This window comes from Eulemur rufifrons, chromosome 15 (assembly GCF_041146395.1).
Source record: "Eulemur rufifrons isolate Redbay chromosome 15, OSU_ERuf_1, whole genome shotgun sequence".
NCBI classification, from domain to species: Eukaryota; Metazoa; Chordata; class Mammalia; order Primates; family Lemuridae; genus Eulemur; species Eulemur rufifrons.
The window spans coordinates 36732686-36747196 of NC_090997.1; positions in this window are offsets into that span (position 1 = coordinate 36732686).

The window sequence follows — 14511 nt, forward strand, 5'->3', positions numbered from 1 at the left end:
TTATAAACTCTAGATGCCTCAGGCTATTTGAATGACACCTCACAGGGAACAGCTCCTCTTTCCAAAGATTACAAAAACTCACTTCTTTCTTTAAATAGAAGTAGCAGATTTATGTGCAGCCATTTATCAAAGCCTCCTGAACTATGAACACCAGGGTTGCTGTGTGTCAATGCTGTGAAAGAATCCTGTGAATGCTGGAGGATAAAAGTCCCCTTTCACAGTGAGACTTCTCAGCATGACCCAAATCCTGGTGTTCCATTCTTTCTTATGTATTAGATCATAAAAACAAAAATGAAGGAAGGGGTGATGCAGGACATCACACTAGCGTACAGAACACCCCACATTTTATCTCTCTAAAGAATGTAGCGTTGTCTTTAAAGTGCAATTCCTAAGGTCTAGGGAGACAGCTGGGAATTTAGCACCATATGTGTAGAGGACAATTTTTGGTGTCAGTTTCATGACTTAATTCATTTCATTTACAATTAGGTGTTGACAGAAAACAGGGCAGACGTGAACAACCTGTGTAAGGTCAAATCTTTCTTCCTACTTTCATATCCTAGTTTTTTTTTCTTTTTTAAATAAGTTACAAATATAACATTTTTCCTAACTGAACTTTATCCCCATGGAATCTGCCAATAAACTCTTGGGCTGCAAAGTTCCTTGATTTAGGATAAACCTACTGACATTCTGCAAGAGGGCCACATTGAACTGATATGGCAAGGACTTAATATCCAAGGAAGCATTTTCTATTTATTCTGGCAGGCAGTGAGGGAGAGGAAAACACCTAAGCCTTGGGTCTTGGCTATTGGGACTTGCAATCTAGCTTCACCAGGTCTGAGTAGTTTAGATTCTTTTGGGAATGTGATGAAAGTTATGTTCCCTCTTTTCAAAATAAGTGTTTAGTTCAATCTTTGCATCAATGTATCTATCTATGTTTTCTCCTTCCTCTCATACCTTTAGTCCTTTTCTCCAATCATAATCCCTCAGCAAAAGATAAAGGACCTACTATGAAAGAGTTCTGGGGTTAGTGCTGGATGGTAGAAGAAAGTATAAGATTTGGACATTCAGTAAATTTGAGAAGTAGTCTTTGTTGAGAAAGAAGCCCCCAAAGAAAGAACAATACAAATCAGCTTTGGTAACTGCTCACAATGAGAAACTCTCAGCACTTTGGAGGGAAGAGAAGTCATGGATCAGAAGGACTGTTGGGGACAATCACACTGTGCTTGCTGGACCCCACACACATGGGGCAGGTACATCCTCAGGCCACAAATTCAGCTGAGCAGTGAATTTAATTTTTTTCTACAACTAAATGTAATTTATATTTTGAGCTTTTATTTTTCCGGTTAGTGGATGTTTAATCTCAATCATTTTGGATTTTGCTTTCTTCCTCCCTAAGTTGGTGCTTATAGAGTGTGAAAGGTAGTAGTAGATGTGACAGGAGCACCTGTTCCTAGGTGTCCACACCTGAGTGGGGTGGGGACATGGATGGTGATGGGTTGGTGAGCAGAGCGAAGCTGCTCCACCAGAAATTACCAAGAATGCAAAGCACGTAAGTTAATTTGTCAGAGTGTTATCTCATTACACATTAACAGTTTAAAATCATTTAATCATGAAAGGCTTTGGTATGAAAATCTAGATTTCTGACTTCTCTTGAAAAATCAAAATGGCAATACTGGTTCCATATTCCTACTACACTCATTAATTTCTGAATCTACTAATTTCTGTTAGTGACCAGACTCTGAGGTTTGATTTTGCAACACTTGATGTAAAAGAAGAGTCTTGGATTGAGTCTTGAGAGAAAGGTAGGATACTTAAAACAATAATGGAATAACGTAAAAAACCTTTAAGCGAGGCAGAGGAGGAGGAGGACACAGCAAGTATTTGATGTACAATGGCAGTCAAATTTAACTATAGGGCAAGTTTAGGCAAAAGTGGGTAGAACATGAAATTGTAGATATTTAAGTAAAGGTCAGATTGGTAATTGGAGATTTTCTCTTGTGAACCATGGAAAATTATTGATGAATTTTAATTGATATGTTAACTAATGCTTTTGTAAGCTTATTATGAACATGGTGTGTAGACTAGATGAGATGGGAGAGGGAAAAAAGGCAGAAAAATGAGTTAAAAATTGAATTAGACGATTCTGTCTTAACTAGTTTAGCTGCTTTTGTGAGCAGCTAAGAGGACAGAAATTTTACCTCAATTTTATGTCTAAAATAATATTTAGAACATTAGAGACTTTTAGGTTAAGCATTTTTGCTGCTTTTGGAGGGGGTGGGCTAACATTCATTAGGTAGCTGGTCAATATTTGCCATCAACTTTTGCATACATTATTTGGTTCTGATTTTTTAAACCTTACCATTTCATTTTGCTGAATGCACAAGGCTTGAGTTTAGTGACTATGTAATACAAAGAGCAGAGTAGACTGCAAACTCTGGTGAAACTCTGCTGTTTCCATCAAGGTCAACTTTCAAACAGTATAACCCACAGTGTGGCGTGGAGGTCCACTGAGCGCCAATGGTCTTGAACCCTACTCTGGCTTGGACTATCATCTTCTATTGATGTAAAATTAACTATTGTGGAGTTGCCATTTAGGCAACACGGAAACAGCATGTTCCTTAGCTTCTTTTACTACTTGCTGTGCATGCATGTCTAGAACTGAGTTAGTTTTAAATAGATTCTTTTTTATCTGAACTGCACAAAGTGTTATTTAACAATGGTATTTTTTTTTAAGCCAACATTTATTCTTTTACCAGTTGCTTGGTGCATCTGATCTGTTAGAAAAAGTTAAGAATATTTTATTAACAATCCAATGGTCACTATCAATTATAAAATGCTGAAATTAATTATAATAGCTATGATTTACTGAGCAATGTATTGTGTGTCACATACTATTGCTATGGATTTTGTCTAGTCCTTTCAAAAACTCTAAAGCAATACTACAAGAAAGATATACTTATTCCTATTTTACAAATGAGAAAATGAAGTAAGGTCCGGAGAGATTGAGAAATTTATTCAAGATAACTCAAACAGCAGATAGCAGAACTGTTTAAGTAATTACTTTGTGTCCTAATAATGTCACAGATATGAAAGCAATCTAAGAATTAGAGTATGTAATAAAACAAAAACTACAATGACAATGAACTGTACTTTATTTAATGACAAATGAGGATACCACACAGTATCACATCAGACAGTATGAAATCTAATTCTGGGCAAATATCTTTTAAGGATAAACTGTAGAAATACTTGCTTTGTTTTCTGGAAAGATGATTCTACTAGCCCAATATTAGCAGGCCAGGCATGAATTAAGTTACTTTTTTGAAGTGGTGATAGATTTTTACTGACTCAGCCACACTCTCTCTTAGGATTCACTTTGCAACAGACGAGTACACATCATTGAGGTGGCTATTTTTTCCTGAGATTCCATGGTTGCAAGATCTTTGCATTACCTTGTTAACCTGAATTGTTGAAATATCATCCTTATATTAATAGTGGCCAAGGTTTAAAATCTTTATGGAATTTTTACTTAATTTATTTGAAATTATTACACGCTTTGCTAAGACAAATGTTATCTTTTTTATATCAATTAGCTATTAGTGATTAGGAGAAGGATTTTCTCCTCAAGGATTTAGAACACATTTTTGTCTGACAATTTGTGGACTCTGACAAGTGTCTGTAGGTCAGAAGAATTTTTTTTTTTTTTTTTTTTTTTTTTTGAGACAGAGTGTTGCTCTGTTGCCTGGGCTAGAGTCTAGCTCACAGCAACCTCCAACTCCTGGCCTCAGGCGATCCTCCTGTCTCAGACTCCTGAGTAGCTGGGACAACAGGCACGTGCCTCCATACCCGGCTAATTTTTCTATTTTTAGTGGAGACAGGGTCTCACTCTTGCTCAGGCTGGTCTCAAACTCCCGAGCTCAGGCAATCCTCCTGCCTTGGCCTCCCAGAGTGCTAGGATTATAGGCATGAGCCACCACTTCTGGCCACTTTTGTTTTTTTTTTTTTTAATTTCAGAATATTATGGGGGTATAGACATTTTATATAGTGTGCACTGTGCCCATTAGGTATGAATTTACCCACCCCCTCCTCCTATCAATACATGAGTGGATTCTTAAAATCCAACCATAAAAAAAAACCGGTGAACTAATAATACCTCTTGTATTAATCTGGATAGAAATGGGAGACCATTCTAAGTGAAGTGTCACAAGAATGGAAAAACAAACACTGCATGTACTCACCATTAAATTGGAACTAATTGATCAACACTTATGTGCACACATGGAAATAACAGTAGAATTTTCAAACATTCAAGGACTTTCTGAGGAGTTCAACCCAATGTTTATAAAATCAATAAGTAATCTTAATTTAGGACAGTTTGAATAATTTTAGTAGACTGCTTGATATCAAGGATACTTTTATAAACATTTTAATCAAAGAATCTCTTCATAAAAGACACTAAAATATTTCTTAGTTCAGGCTGCTATAACAAAAATACTATAGATTGGGTGGATTAAACAACAAGCATTTATTTCTCACAATTCTAAAGGGTGATGTCCAAAATCAAGGCACTGGCAGATCTAGCATCTGGTGAAAGCCACTTCCTGGTTTACAGGAGGCCATCTTGGCTCTCACATGGCTGAGAGAAGAAACAGATCTAGTTTCCTCCTCCCCTTATAAATGCACTAGTGCCATTCATGAGGGTTCCACCTTCATAACCTTCCAGAGGCTCCAACTTTAAATGCCATCATATTGAAGAGTTAGGTTTCAACATATAAATTTTGGGGAAACACATTCAGTCCATAGCAATTTCCTTTATACTATAAGGCTTTGATATGACATAGACCCAATAACTGATATTTAGAAATGTAAGGAATTGAAAGCAACTATTTTATTTTATGGAGTAATATAGAAGAGCTTTTGTGTAATGAGACATTTGTTAAGCTGTTGGTTTTATGCGTTTAAGGAAAAAGTTTCTGTGATATGTGAATACGCTAGGAGCAATATAATGTCTTAAATTATTAAATTACAGTACTTTTCAAATGTGAGATGTGTTGTCACTAATAACATTATCAGAAATATGTGTTACTTTCTTGAGTCTTGGTTGATAATGTGCTCCAGCATTTGCTCTTATAAAAATATTACGAATGAATTTTTAAAGTAATGTGATTGGAATATGCTTCATTACCTTTTAAAGGTTCTAGTTTGACACTTTGGGTGCTATGATTTGAAGGCCTTCTTGTAACACTGTTTATTTTCAAACACAGTTAACAGCACACAAAGATTGACATGAAAGTACATCATTGGTTACATTTATCAAATTACATCTGTTCAAATCTCAGTTATGCAAAGCTTTTGTGTAAACTTGGCTGGTAAATTTCTATGTTTCCTTATATCAGTCAGTTTTTTAAAAAATATACACAATAAAGCTTATTTAAAACAGCCAAACAACCCACTCAATTGCTGAGGTCTTTTCAGTTTGAACGGCCTATTCTTCTACAAGAAGTCACAAGAAAGCAAGATTAATTGTCTTGTCTTGACCACAGCAATGAGAAATCATAAGTCCTTAGCACAAGGACACACGTTTACTAAGTGCTAAATAAACAACGTATGGTTTTTGCAAACAAATTGGAAGGGAAGTGGGTTGTATGTGGGAGAATAAATTGATGCAAACTTCCTGGATTTTTTTTTTTTGTTACATGCATTAAAAATCCAAAAATAGTTACATCCTTTGACATAGCCATTACGCTCATATGGATTTATGCTTAGGAAATAGAGGGATATATGCATTGACATTCATCTGAAGATGTTTATGGTCTTTTTCTTTATAATACTCAAATAGCGGAAATAAAAATTACATAGAGCCATTCCATGATGTACAACACTAATAGTAATGACTGTATTTATTGAATATTTACTATGTAACATTTAATGCACTTAAAATATAATTTTAAATTTAATCCTTATAACAACCTAATGCCTTACAGATATTATACAGCACCCGAAAGCCACATATCTAGTAAATAATTGAAATTAGATTCAGACCTAGGTGTGACTGTCTGTAAGACTCAAGCATATTGGACTTTATGAATATTTAGTTATATAGAGAAATGCACATCATTGTTAAGGGAAAGGATGGAAAGGACAATATATAGTATTATCCCATTAAAAATTCTTTAAATACATAAAAAAAAAATCTGGAAGGACATTACCAAAGGGAAAATAGTTACTTCGGGGTGGTGGGATTACAGGAGTTTTTTTTCTTTTACAACACTTGATCTTAACCAAAAGTTGAGAAGCAATAATGACTTTTTTCTTTTATTATTTTATCTTTTTTCCCAACTTTCATGCAGTGAACATGTGTTGATTATATAATTAGAAAAACAAGGTGTTTTTTTCCTTCCCCAAATTTCCCTTCCTCAAAATGTTAATTGCAGCATTATTTACAATATAATTTGGAACTTAAATGTCTGACAGTAGATGAATTATTTAATGAAATATTGTTCATCAATTCAATGGAGTAACACAAAACAAAATGATTGCTATTAAGTAGAGGCAATAAGCTGTGATAATATTTATTTAATAATCTGTGAAATAAGGGAGAATAGAAAATATTAATATTTACACCAAGATTACTATGATTTATACTATGATTAGGATGCAAATTCTGTATGCACACAGTAGAAAACTAGACTGTATAGAATAACAAAAGTATGATGTTGGCAGTGTGAAGGAGTGATACCAGTATTTCCTTGCTTGTTTTAACTATGAATAATAATGTTAAAATAATCTCTGATTTGGTAAAAAGCTGGATATATAAAAGGGAAGGCATCTAGATAAAAAGCTTGATGTATTTTGCTACTACATAAAAATTTACTTCTCAGAGGGCAATATAATTAGACAGGTATGGTTTGACTTCAAAGTATCAATTCTCTTAACATTTTTCGGTATCATCAGAAATGATATAGCTACAGAGCAATCTCTGTTTTTTTTCCTCCTCTACACTTAGCAGAGCTATTTCTACAGATTGCTGCCACCTCAAATTAGAAAGCAATCTGAATAAAAGCTCCCCAGACAGGTTGTCTCAGCTGCTTTGACAAATGCCATGTACTCTATCCCTGAGGTCACAGCAAATGACAGGATGTGAAAAGTGAATAGAAAATGCTTCCCTGGCACTCTCTCATCCATGGTTTGCTGAGTAAGATGGGCAGTGCAGAAAGCCAGCAGCTTATAGCCCGGTACTTCCGTGAGGGAGAGGACATTCACAAAGGCAAAAATGTCTCTCCTGCCTGGAAGTGAATGTGTGAGCTCAGCATGTGTCTTGCCTCTGGGGTGGGGAATAAAAGGAGGCTGTTTGCCTGATTTTCTTTCAACACCCAAGTACAGAGGAAGCCAAATGTCAAGCTGCCTGTTTCTGATCCAAGTTACTTACCTGTCTCCTTCCCCCCTCTTCAGGCTGCTTCCTGTACAAAGGTTGTCACTGGTAGATAAAATGCATCATTCCAGTTACTCAGTTGGGTGCCAGAGACAGAGAGGTTAGCCACAATAATTCAATGTCAGCCAGTACTATAAAGTTTAGCTTTTTTTTTTTGGTAACATTTTAACATTCCATTGATTTTTTTTTTTTTTTTTTTTTTTTTTGGTGAATTATAATTGTGTTGTAGAAGTGTGGACTCTTAGGCTGCTGTGACAGGTCAGGAATTGATTTTGATGATTCATGGGATGTCCTGGAGAAAGAACGAGATATATGCTGCACAAACTTAGTATTGCTTGTTGGGACATGGAAGTCCCAAGTTCAAAACATTTTTAGAACTAGAAGTTACTCAAGTGATCATGATTTTCATTGCCTTCAATTTAGGATGTTTGAACTGGAAATATGATTTCTACAATAATTTTGCAGACTTTTCTTTTTACTAAAAACATCTTGAGGAACTCTGATCTAAACAAGAGTCAAAGGGCATGGTGCCTGAGGAAACAGGTAAAGTTTGTGAATTTATATGAGACACTTTTTGGTATGCCTAACAGGAATTTTTAATACAGTCAGTTCAGAGTAAAATAGAAATGCTGGTATCTGAGGTTTTGGATTGACAAATTTGAGAAGGATTATAAATTGAGGAAATATGAATGGATTCCATCACTGAAAAATCATTTAATCCTTTAAAATAACATAGTAATAGCCTTCAATAGACTGCATGGCTCTTAACCAGTAAAAAAAAGCTAATGGCTGCAGTTATACAGAAAATCCAAACCAATTCATAATGGGCTTTTGTTGCGTGCCTTATCATTCCTATTTCCTTACTGTGCTATAATGGCACCCTGCCTTTCCAAGATATTTCCTTTGGTGGAACCATTCTCTTCCATTCTTGGCCATTTTTTCGGGGGGATAGAATTTACTAATTCCTACCTTCAGGCTTGAGTTCTGATAATCTTAAATCAAGTGGCTTATCCCATTTTTCCAGTTATAGTAACAGGTTCAGAGATGGACACATAAACCAATCAAAGTCTCTAACATGTGAGGAGATATTTGCGAAAGTTTCTGGAAAAGAGAAGCTTCCATTTTCTTCTATAACAGTTACTGAAAGATGCATGTGAATCTCTCAAACTTATAACTATGGCATCGATTTGGCTATCACTACAGGTCGTGTTTGTGTGTGTGCTGGTGGGAGAGGTCATAGGACACTGTGCAGGGCCTGTATATGAAGCAGATACTGTAGCAGGCAGTACATAGACATAGAAACTGGGTCCTGGACAACATTTTTTTAATTGGATGATCAGCCACTGCCTGAACTAAGATACTAAGAACTACTTCTGATTACAAAGTACCTTTATTAAGCTCTTTTGATTTGTGTTTTTGATCTCTTACAATAAATAGTCCTAACTAATACAGAATCCCAAGATTTTTGTAACAGGAAGTTCAGCCATATGTTCAAAGAGATCATAATTCATTTTCTTAACCAGGAGCAATCTGTTTGTTAGAAAGTGGCACAAAGTTAAATTATTATTTATCTTAACTCATTACATTCTGGAAAACAGTGTTGTAAAGAGTAAATTCAATGTCATATTCCCAGGTGTCCCTGTGTTGTGGGACCAGCTGTTAAACCCTGGCTCACACTTCCTTGTAATTTTTCATGATGTGAAAGGAGAGGAGCTAGGTCAGTTTAATTTAGCTCACCAAAAATTTATTGAATGTCTAACAAAATGGACATTTTGTATTCATTTTGACTGTCCAGAATTTAAATCTTCTTCCTATGAACATCCAAAAAAATGTAGATACTTGCTTTCTCAGTCTCCCTTGAAATTAGGGCACTGACAAATGTTCTATGCTCTGTTAACTGACACACCTGCCCCAGAACTTTAGGTCAAAAGCTAATGATGTGAACAATCAGGATTTGTACAGAATCCATTTGGGTTGTAGGTGACAATGGTAGCAATACTAACCAAATCTATTACCTAGAGACAGTAGTGGCAGTAGTTTTCAGGGTACTACCCTTTATCAGTTTCATCAAAGGTACAAGATGTTGTACTTATTGTCCAGACTGATGGTATAGTAGTACTTTTGCTGAATCATTTCTCTGTATTTTTGGCTTGTTGGTTCTCCCTTATGACTCAATGATGTCTGAAATGTTTAAGCAGATCAGAATTCTACATAGAGATCTGCTAAGCTCCAATCAGAAAATAATAGCAGTAATCTCTAGAACTTTATAGCAAAATTATAGCCTATTCAGCAAACAATTCTTTTTATTTTGAGAAAGAGCTCTTGCCTTGTTATTGGGTCTGGGAAAGACCAAAAGCCTTAGAATAGTTTGTTGAGTGGTTATACAATAAAAATGCCCACTAATTGATACACTGAGCTATAAAGTTGGAGCATACCAACTTTATGATATGGTTGGACTCCCTTATCAACTAGCAGTGGAAATGTGGCTTTAGGTCTGAGAGGGTCTTGAAAACAAAAATAAGGTATCTTATATAGTTGACTCACACTCAGTGTGCCTGTTCTTGTTAACCCACAGCTTTGGCTACATACTTATGTTGATTGAGGTGAGTTAGCCCCAGGTATACTGGTAAGGCATTGCAGTCCCCTCAGGTGTGGTCTGCAGGACAGCGGAGGAAGGCAAGCATCCTAATAGGTAGAAATTCAGACTTAGTCTACATTTTCTGGGAGGAGAGATACTTAGAGGCATGGATCTATCCCCACTAACAGAGTATAGAAATTAGTTTGATTAGATGGTCAGGAATTTTAATTAGGATGTTTTGGGAAGAGATACACACACACACACACACACACACACACACCCCCACACACCATGGAGTACTACTCAGCCATGAAAAGGAATGAAATAATGTCTTTTGCAGCTTGGATGGAATTGGAGACCATTATCCTAAGTGAAATATCTCAGGAATACCATACAAGTACCATATTTTCTCACTTATAAGTGGGAGCTAAACAAGGGATAAATATGGTCATAAAGTTGTGTAATGGACATTGAAAACTAAGAAGGCGGGAGAGTGGGTTGGGTTAAGGGATAAAAATCTACTTATTGGGTACAATGTACACATTTTGGTGATGAGTACACTGAAAGCCTTGACTATGGCTTGATACAATTCATCTGTGTAACAAAAAACACTTGCACCCCTAATTTTTTTGAAATAATAATAAATAAATAAAATGCCACAGTGGTGTAATACAGTATGAGACACTCATGTGTTGGGCTGTAGCAGTACCTACTGATCTGCAGGTCATATGTTCCATGACCCCCCAGTGGATGCTTGAAACCATGGAGAGTACCAAACCCTGTAACTACTATGTTTTTTCCTGTACATACATATCTATGATAAAGTTTAATTTATAAGTTAGGCTCAATGAGAGATTAACAACTAACAATAAAGCAGAACAATTACAAGAATGTGCCAGCGTCACTACTTTGTGCTTTGGGGCCATTATTAAGTAAAATAAGGGTAACTTGAACACAAGCATTGCAATACCACAACAGTCAATCTGATAATCAAGGTGGTTACCAAGTGACTAACAGGCAGTAGTGTATACACTGTAGCATGCTGTACAAAGGAAAAGATTCGCTCCTCCTGAGCAGTATGGCATGAAATTTCACCACACTACTCAGAACAGCCCTCAACTTAAAACTTATAAATTGCTTATTTCAGGAATTTTCCATTTAGTATCTTTGTACCGTGGTTGACCTCTGGTAACTGAATTCTCGGAAAGTGAAACTGCAGATGAGGGGGGACTACTTAATAATAAAACACATTGGTCGTCTTTGCCCATCACTAGGGCATATATATATATATATATATATGTGTGTGTGTGTGTGTGTGTGTGTGTATATATATATATATATATATATATATGGTTTTTTTTTTTTTTTGAGACAGAGTCTCACTCTGTCACCCTGGCTAGAGTGTCATGGCATCAGCCTAGCTCACAGCAACCTCAAACTCCTGGGCTCAAGCAATCCTACTGCCTCAGCCTCCCGCCAATATACTTTTATTAAATTCTGTTTTGAATTAAACACAACAAACTTGTTTTTACTTCAACTATGATACTCCTACTATGTGCCAGGGATCAGGTTACGTCCAGGAGGTTCATGACGAATTAGATATATCAGCCTTTTTAAATTAGCATTCTGAGCTGGGCAGCCTGCAGGACGTCTAGCTCGGGGGATCTTGGTTTCTTGAAGGCTACGCTTTTGGTTACTTCCCGTCTTTTAGCTCTTCATCTAGGATTGCTGTATAGTTATCTTCTTCTTTTTTTTTTTTTTTTTTTAAAAACAATAGTTTCATATTTTTTCCCCACCCCCCCTTTCCCGAGTCAGCACCTTCAAGTGTTACCACTCCCCAAACGGTGCGCAATGCACTCATTGTATAGGCATACCCCCATCCCCTCACCCACCCCCCACCTCAGTCTGATGTCCAATTGGTGTTGTTCCCAGATTTGTATTTAGGTGATGATCAGGGAAACCAATTTTCTGGTGAGTACATGTGATGCTTGTTTTTCCATTCTTGGGATACTTCACTTAATATAATGGGTTCCAACTCTCTCCAGGAGAACCATAGAGATGTCGTATCTTCATCATTCCTTATAGCTGAGTAATATTCCATGGTATACATATACCACAGCTTACTAATCCAATCATGTATTGATGGGCATTTGGGTTGTTTCCACATCTTTGCTATTGTGAATTGTGCTGCTATAAACATTTGGGTACATGTGCCTTTGTTACAGAATGACCTTTTTTCCTTTGGGTATATGCCCAGTAATGGGACTGCTGGGTCAAATGGCAGGTCTACTTGAATCTGTTTAAAATACCTCCCTAATGCTTTCCACAGGGGTTGCACTAGTTTGCAGTCCCACCAGCAGTGTATGAGTGTTCCTGTCTCTCCACATCCACGCCAACATGTGTTGTTTTGGGTTTTTTTGATAAAGGCCATTCTCACTGGGGTTAAGTGATATCTCATTGTGGTTTTGATTTGCATTTCCCTGATGATTAGAGATGTTGAACACTTTTTCATATGTTTGTTAGCCATTTTTATATCTTCTTTTGAAAAATTTCTATTCATGTCCTTTGCCCACTTTTTGATAGGGTTGCTTGATTTTTTTCTTGCTGATTTTCCTGAGTTCTAAATAGATTCTTGTTATCAGTCCTTTATCTGATGTGTAGTATGCAAAATTTTTTTCCCATTCTGTAGGTGGTCTGTTTATTCTCGTGACTGTTTCTTTGGCTGTGCAGAAGCTTTTTAATTTAATCATGTCCCATTCATTTATTTTTGTTGCTGCTGTGATTGCCTTGGGGGTCTTCTTCATAAATTCTTTGCCTAGGCCAATGTCTGTAAGAGTCTTTCCTACATTTTCTTCTAGAATTCTGATTGTATCACACCTAAGGTTTAAGTCTGTTATCCACCGTGATTTGATTTTTGTGAGAGGTGAAAGCTGTGGGTCCTGTTTCAGTCTTCTACAAGTGGCTAACCAATTCTCCCAGCACCATTTGTTGAATAGGGATTCTTGTCCCCAGAGTATATTCTTTCCCGCTTTGTCAAAAATTAGGTGACTATATGAGGATGGTTCTATATTTGGATTTTCTGTTGTGTTCCACTGGTCTGTGTCCCTGCATTTGTGCCAATACCAGGCTGTTTTAAGAACCACGGCCTTGTAGTATTGTTTGAGGTCTGGCAAATTAATACCTCCCATTTTGTTTTTGTTGCTTAAAATTGCTTTTGCTATACGGGGTCTTCTTTGATTCCATACAAAGTGTATAATTATTTTCTCTATGTCTGTAAAGAATGATGTTGGTAATTTAATAGGGATTGCATTGAATCTGTAGATCACTTTGGGTAGTATAGACATTTTAACAATGTTGATTCTTCCGATCCACGAGCATGGTATATTTTTCCATCTATTTGCAAGTTCTGCTATTTCTTTTCTCAGTGTTTCATAGTTTTCCTTATAGAGGTCCTTTACCTCTTTAGTTAGATATATACCTAGATATTTTATTTTCTTTGTTGCTATTTTGAAGGGTATTGAGTCTTTAATTTCGTTTTCCGATTGACTGTTATTGGCATATATAAATGCCTCTGATTTGTGTATATTAATTTTGTAGCCTGAGACTTTGCTGTATTCGTTAATCAATTCCAGGAGTCTCTTGGTTGAATCCTGGGGGTTTTCCAGATATAACATCATATCATCAGCAAAAAGTGAGAGTTTGATCTCTTCCTTCCCTATTTGGACTCCCTTGATTCTGCTCTCTTGCCTGATAGCTCTCGCAAGGACTTCCAATACTATGTTGAAAAGTAATGGAGACAATGGGCAGCCCTGTCTGGTTCCAGTTCTAAGTGGGAGTGCTTTCAGTTTTTCCCCATTCAGTATGATGTTGGCTGTGGGTTTGTCATATATGGCTTGTATCATTTTTAGGTAGGTTCCATCAATGCCTATTTTGTTAAGCGTTTTTATCATAAAAGGGTGTTGAATTTTGTCAAATGCTTTTTCTGCATCTAATGAGAGTATCATATGGTTTTTGTTTTTGCTTCTATTTATGTGGTGAATTACATTTATAGATTTACGTATGTTGAACCACCCCTGCATCTCGGGGATGAAGCCCACTTGGTCGTGGTGGATTACTTTTTTGATAAGTACTTGGATTCGATTTGCTAGTATTTTATTGAAAATTTTTGCATCTATATTCATGAGGGAAATTGGTCTGTAGTTCTCTATTTTTGTTGTGTCCTTTCCAGGTTTTGGTATTAGTGTTATATTGGCTTGGTAGAACGTGTTGGGGAGAACTCCATCCTTCTCAATATTGGAGAATAGTTTATGTAGGATGGGCACCAGTTCTTCTTTGTATGTATGGTAAAATTCAGGTGTGAACCCATCTGGACCAGGGCTTTTCTTTTTGGGAAGGTTTTTTATTGCTGTTTCGATTTCAGTTCTTGATATTGGTCTGTTCAGGTACTCTATTTCTTCCTGGTTGAGCCTGGGAAGACTATGTGTTTCTAAAAATTTGTCCA